At 47.3% G+C, this 5854-nt stretch overlaps 1 pseudogene; it reads right to left on the reverse strand.

Moving 5' to 3' along the window:
• Positions 1-912: 912 nt before the first annotated feature.
• On the reverse strand, positions 913-5839 carry LOC127926188 (sodium/potassium-transporting ATPase subunit alpha-3-like; annotated as a pseudogene).
• Between the last annotated feature and the right edge of the window lie 15 nt (positions 5840-5854).

Below are 5854 nucleotides of genomic sequence, written 5' to 3' on the forward strand. Positions count from 1 at the left end.
GAAGCGGCGCAGGTCCTAATCCAGGCACTTGTCATCTCCCGTCTGGATTACTGCAACTCGCTGTTGGCTGGGCTCCCTGCCTGTGCCATTAAACCCCTACAACTCATCCAGAACGCCGCAGCCGTCTGTTCGACCTTCCTGTTCTTTCACGTCACCCCGCTCCTCCGCTCTCTCCACTGGCTTCCAGTTGAAGCTCGCATCCGCTACAAGACCATGGTGCTTGCCTGCGGAGCTGTGAGGGGAACGGCACCTCAGTACCTCCAGGCTCTGATCAGGCCCTACACCCAAACAAGGGCACTGCGTTCATCCACCTCTGGCCTGCTCGCCTCCCTACCACTGAGGAAGTACAGTTCCCGCTCAGCCCAGTCAAAACTGTTCGCTGCTCTGGCCCCCAATGGTGGAACAAACTCCCTCACGACGCCAGGACGTGGAGTCAATCACCACCTTCCGGAGACACCTGAAACCCCCACCTCTTCAAGGAATACCTAGGATAGGGTAAGTAATCCCTCCCCCCTAAAAAAGATTTAGATGCACTATTGTAAAGTGGCTGTTCCACTGGATGTCATAAGTGTGTATGCACCAATTTGTAAGTCGCTCTGGATAAGAGCGTCACTAAATGACTTAAATGTAATGTAAATGTAGAGGTGACTAAGTGGAACGTTGTGGTGATGACTAGTGGAACGTTGTGGTGATGACTAAGTGGAACGTTGTGGTGATGACTAAGTGGAAAGCTGTGGTGACGACTCAGAGAGCAATTCATTTAATGAAACTAATGAGGACTGGATGAAAGAAAATAAGATGACAGAGGGGTAAAAAAAAAAGGTAAGAGTGAGTAAAGACGAGAGAAAGGAAAAATAGTTAAAAATATATATATTTAAAACAACAACAAAAAAGAGAGAAAGAGTCGCGTACCCATTGCTGTCAAACCAGCTATCCTCTAGGTCGTTGTTGGAGCGGTCGTCCAGTTTATCTAGTGCCGCCAATAAAGGAAGGAAGCATTTCTCTGCCAGGATCACAAAGTGGGAAGAACCCTCCAGAGCCTGGATCATCCCTACAGAAGCAGAGGGAGGAAGATGTCTTCGCTTTATTTACCCTGCCTATAGAACTAGAATTAGAATTAGGCCGGGAGTCAATCCACCGCAGACTAACGACCGGAACACAGGGATAGACTTTTAAAAACCCACCAATCTGTCCGTAGGCGATACTGATCAGCCTCTCGTTCACCAGTTTGTCCCTGGCTGGGTTCCTGGGCTGTCTCTTCATAATGTCACTCTCTGCTGCCTCGTAGGCCAGGGAGATCGCTGGCACCTGTAGGCATACAGTAGGGTTAGGAGAAGACGGTGGATGTCAATACACATTACAATAGACTGACTCTCTTTGTGGTGCAAAGGACAACAGACCAAAGCACACACTTGGATGAGACAACTGACCTCAAATTACGTACATACCCCAACCAGAAGCCATGGATTACAGGCAACATTTGCACTGAGCTAAAGGGTAGAGCTGCCGCTTTCAAGGAGCGGGACTCTAACCCGGAAATCCCGCTATGCCCTCAGACAAACCATCAAACAGGCAAGCGGAAATACAGGACGAACATCGAATCGTACTACACGGCTCCAACATACGGCCCGGATGTGGCAGGGCTCGCAAACTATTACAGATCCTGAGAAGCACAGCCAAGAGCTGCCCAGTGACACGAGACTACCAGGCAAAGCCTAAATAACCGCAAGGCACAACAGAAGGAGTAGTGCGTACGGTACATCACGGGGCCAATGACTTCCTGCCATCCTCGACCTCTGTATCAGGCAGTGTCAGAAGACCCTAAAAATTGTCAAAGACTCCAGCCACCCCAGTCATAGTCTGTCCTCTCTGCTACCGAATGGCAAGCAGAGGAACAGTGAGTCAATCACCACCTTGAGACACCTGAAGCCCCACCTATTTAAGGGAATACCTAGGATAGGATAAAGTAATCCTTCTCACCCCCCTTAAAAGATGTAGATGCACTATTGTAAAGGTGGCTGTTCCACTGGATCGTCATAAGGTGAATGCACCAATTTGTAAGTCGCTCTGGATAAAGGTGTCTGCTAAATGACTTAAATGTAAAATGTAAATGTAAGCGGTACTGAGCACCAAAGTCTAGGTCCAAGAGGCTTCTAAACAGCTTTACCCCACAGCCATAAGACTCCTGAACATCTAATCAAATGGCTACGCAGACTATTTGTATTGCCCCCCCCCACCCCTCTGCTACGCTGCTGCTACTCTGTTACTATCTATGCATAGTCACTTAATAACTCTACATATTACCTGAATTACCTGGGCCACGTGTTCCACACATTGACTCTGTACCGGTACCCTGTATATAACCTCCCACATTGACTCTGTACTGGTACCCCCTGTATATAGCCTCCACATTGACTCTGTACACTGGTACCCCCAGTATATAGCCTCCACATTGACTCTGTACTGGTACCCCTGTATATAGCCTCACATTGACTCTGTACTGGACCTCCTGTATATAACCTCCACATTGACTCTGTACTGGTACCTCCTGTATATAGCCTCCACATTGACCCTGTACTGGTACCCCTGTATATAGCCTCCACATTGACTCTGTACTGGTACCTCCTGTATAAAGCCTCCACATTGACTCTGTACTGGTACCTCCTGTATAAAGCCTCCACATTGACTCTGTACTGGTACCTCCTGTATATAACCTCCACATTGACTCTGTACTGGTACCTCCTGTATAAAGCCTCCACATTGACTCTGTACTGGTAAAGCTCCCCTGTACCTCCTGTATAAAGCCTCCACATTGACTCTGTACTGGTACCTCCTGTATATAACCTCCACATTGACTGTACTGGTACCTCTGTATATAGCCTCATATTGACTCTGTACTGGTACCTTGTATATAGCCTCCATATTGACTCTGTACTGGTACCCTCCTGTATAAAGCCTCCACATTAACTCTGTACTAGTACCTCCCATAAAGCCTCCACATTGACTCTGTACTGGTACCTCCTGTATATAACCCCACATTGACTCTGTACTGGTACCTCCTGTATATAACCTCCCTCATTGACTCTGTACTGGTACCTCCTGTATATAACCTCCTCATTGACTTGTACTGGTACCTCCTGTGGCAGAGCTCTGCATACTTATTCTGAATTTGGTACCTCCTGTATATAACCTACATTGACTCTGTACTGGTACCTCCTGTATATAACTCCCATTGACTCTGTACTGGTACTTCCTGTATATAACTCTCATTGACTTTGTACTGGTACCTCCTGCTATAGTCTCCACATTGACTCTGTACTACCTCCTGTATATAACCTACATTGACTCTGTACTGGTACCTCCTGTATATAGCCTCCACATTGACTCTGTACTGGTACCTCCTGTGGTATAACCTCCACATTGACTCTGTACTGGTACCTCCTATAAAGCTCCACATTGACTCTGTACTGGTACCTCCTGTATATAACCTCCTCATTGACTCTGTAGTTCCACATTGACTCTGTACTGTACCTCCTGTATATAGTCTCCACATTGACTCTGTACTGGTACCTCCTGTATATAGTCTCCACATTGACCCCTGTACCGGTACCCCTGTATATAGCCTCCACATTGACTCTGTACTGGTACCTTCCTGTATATAGCCTCCACATTGACTCTGTACTGGTACCTCCTGTATATAACCTCCACATTGACTCTGTACTGGTACCCTCCTGTACAAAATTGACTCTGTACTGGTACCTCCTGTATGTTTACCGCTGTACCTCCTGTATAAAATTCATTATTTGTTAATTCATTAATGATCTCTCTTACTTTTGGGGCACTTTCTTAAAATTGCATTGTTGGTAAGTAAGCATTTCACTACTAGCACCTGTTGTATTCGGGGCATGTGACGAATGCAACTTGATTTGATTTGAAATTGTATAACTTGAACAAACCAATTTGCCTGTGTATGTGCCATGCATGCGTGTGTGTGTGTGTGTGTGTGTGTGTGTGTGTGTGTGTGTGTGTGTGTGTGTGTGTGTGTGTGTGTGTGTGTGTGTGTGTGTGTGTGTGTGTGTGTGTGTGTGTCACCATGTCGGGTTCCCAGGTCGATGCAGAGGATGGTGATGGTCCCTAGAGGCAGGGATGTTGACCAGGATGAAGAAGAGGAAGGGGGTGATCTCAGGGATGTTACTGGTCAGGTGTAGGTAATGACTCTTCAGGTTGTCAAAGATCAGACGTCCTGGAGGGTCACAAGAGAAAAAGCTTACCTGTCATTCACACCACCCCCTTCTCTCCTTCAGTTTCATCCTGCATACAGATGTAGGATTTAATCTGAGCCAGTTTGCTACAGCAGGAAAATAATCCAGCAGCAACAGGAAATGTGAATTATTGTGTGGATTATAATTAATGGGCATTTTTGTAGGGTTGGTACATTTCTCGTATGGGAAAATCAAGTCTGACATTTCAACGTGGAAATTACAAACTTCAGAAGCCTTAAAAATATATATATATAATAAATTTCACTTACTTTTGCGCTGCAGAAAAGTTCTCCTGCAACAGTGTGATCAAATTAAGATCCTGCATCTGTATGTCTCCTTTCCCTCCTACCTTCCTCCTGCTTTTCTCGCTTTCCTCCCTCCTTCCTTCTTTTCCTCCCTCCTTCCCTTCTTTCCTCACTCCTTCCTTCCTCCTTCCTTACCTTCCCTCACTCCTTCCTTCCTCCTCCCTCCCTCCCTCTGTCCTCACCCTTCCACCCGGTGACGATGGAGGCAGTTACTGCCCAGCAGGATCATGTCAGCGGCTTGTTTGGGACGCCTGAGCCGGAGATCCCCATGGCACTATGTCGCCTTCTTCAGGGCGGAGAGTCGTTCACACCATCAACAGTCACAGCCACGATGGCACCCTGAAAGACAGGTTAGTGGAAATGTTGAAAGCTCCTAGAAAAAGCCTTCAAATTCTATCTACTACTGTATGAGAATCTGTCGTGGAGAATCTGTTTCTTCAGATTTCTACACTTCAAAGTCCTTTCATGTCAAGGAAGCCAGACGTGTCTGGTTGTGTGCATGTGTGTGTGCACATTGCATGACTGTCTCTGTGTGTGTGTGTGTGTGTGTGTGTGTGTGTGTGTGTGTGTGTGTGTGTGTGTGTGTGTGTGTGTGTGTGTGTGTGTGTGTGTGTGTGTGTGTGTGTGTGTGTGTGTGTGCGCGTGTGTGCGGCGCGTATGCGTGCGTGCGTGTGTGTGTACGTGCGTGCGCCGCTCACCTGTCTCTGGCAGCCCTCCACGATGATGAGTTTCTGCTGGGGGAGGTCTGGCGAACACAATCTCAGTGTGGTTCCTCAGGATCTCATCCATCTGGTCCTGAGACAGATCCTTCAGGTCTGTCCCGTGGATCACACACGCCTTGGCATCCCTGGAACGCACACACACACACACACACACACAGGAAGACACTGCGTCCAACAACAACATTGACGAATACGCTGATTCGGTGAGCGAGTTCATTAGAAAGTGGATTGAAGATGTCGTTCCCCATAGCAACGATTAAAACATTCCCAAACCAGAAACCGTGGATTGATGGCAGCATTCGCGTGAAACTGAAAGCGCGAACCACTGCTTTTAATCAGGGCAAGGTGACCGGAAACATGGCCGAATACAAACAGTGTAGCTATTCCCTCAGCAAAGCAATCAAACAAGCTAAGCGTCAGTATAGAGACAAAGTAGAGTCGCAATTCAACGGCTCAGTATGCGCAGACCAGCTGGCTGGTGCGTTGACGGACATATTCAATCAATCCTTATCCCAGTCTGCTGTTCCCACATGCTTCAAGAGGGCCACCATTGTTCCTGTTCCCA

The sequence above is a fragment of the Oncorhynchus keta genome, unplaced genomic scaffold (assembly GCF_023373465.1).
Source record: "Oncorhynchus keta strain PuntledgeMale-10-30-2019 unplaced genomic scaffold, Oket_V2 Un_contig_709_pilon_pilon, whole genome shotgun sequence".
In the NCBI taxonomy this organism is placed as follows: Eukaryota; Metazoa; Chordata; class Actinopteri; order Salmoniformes; family Salmonidae; genus Oncorhynchus; species Oncorhynchus keta.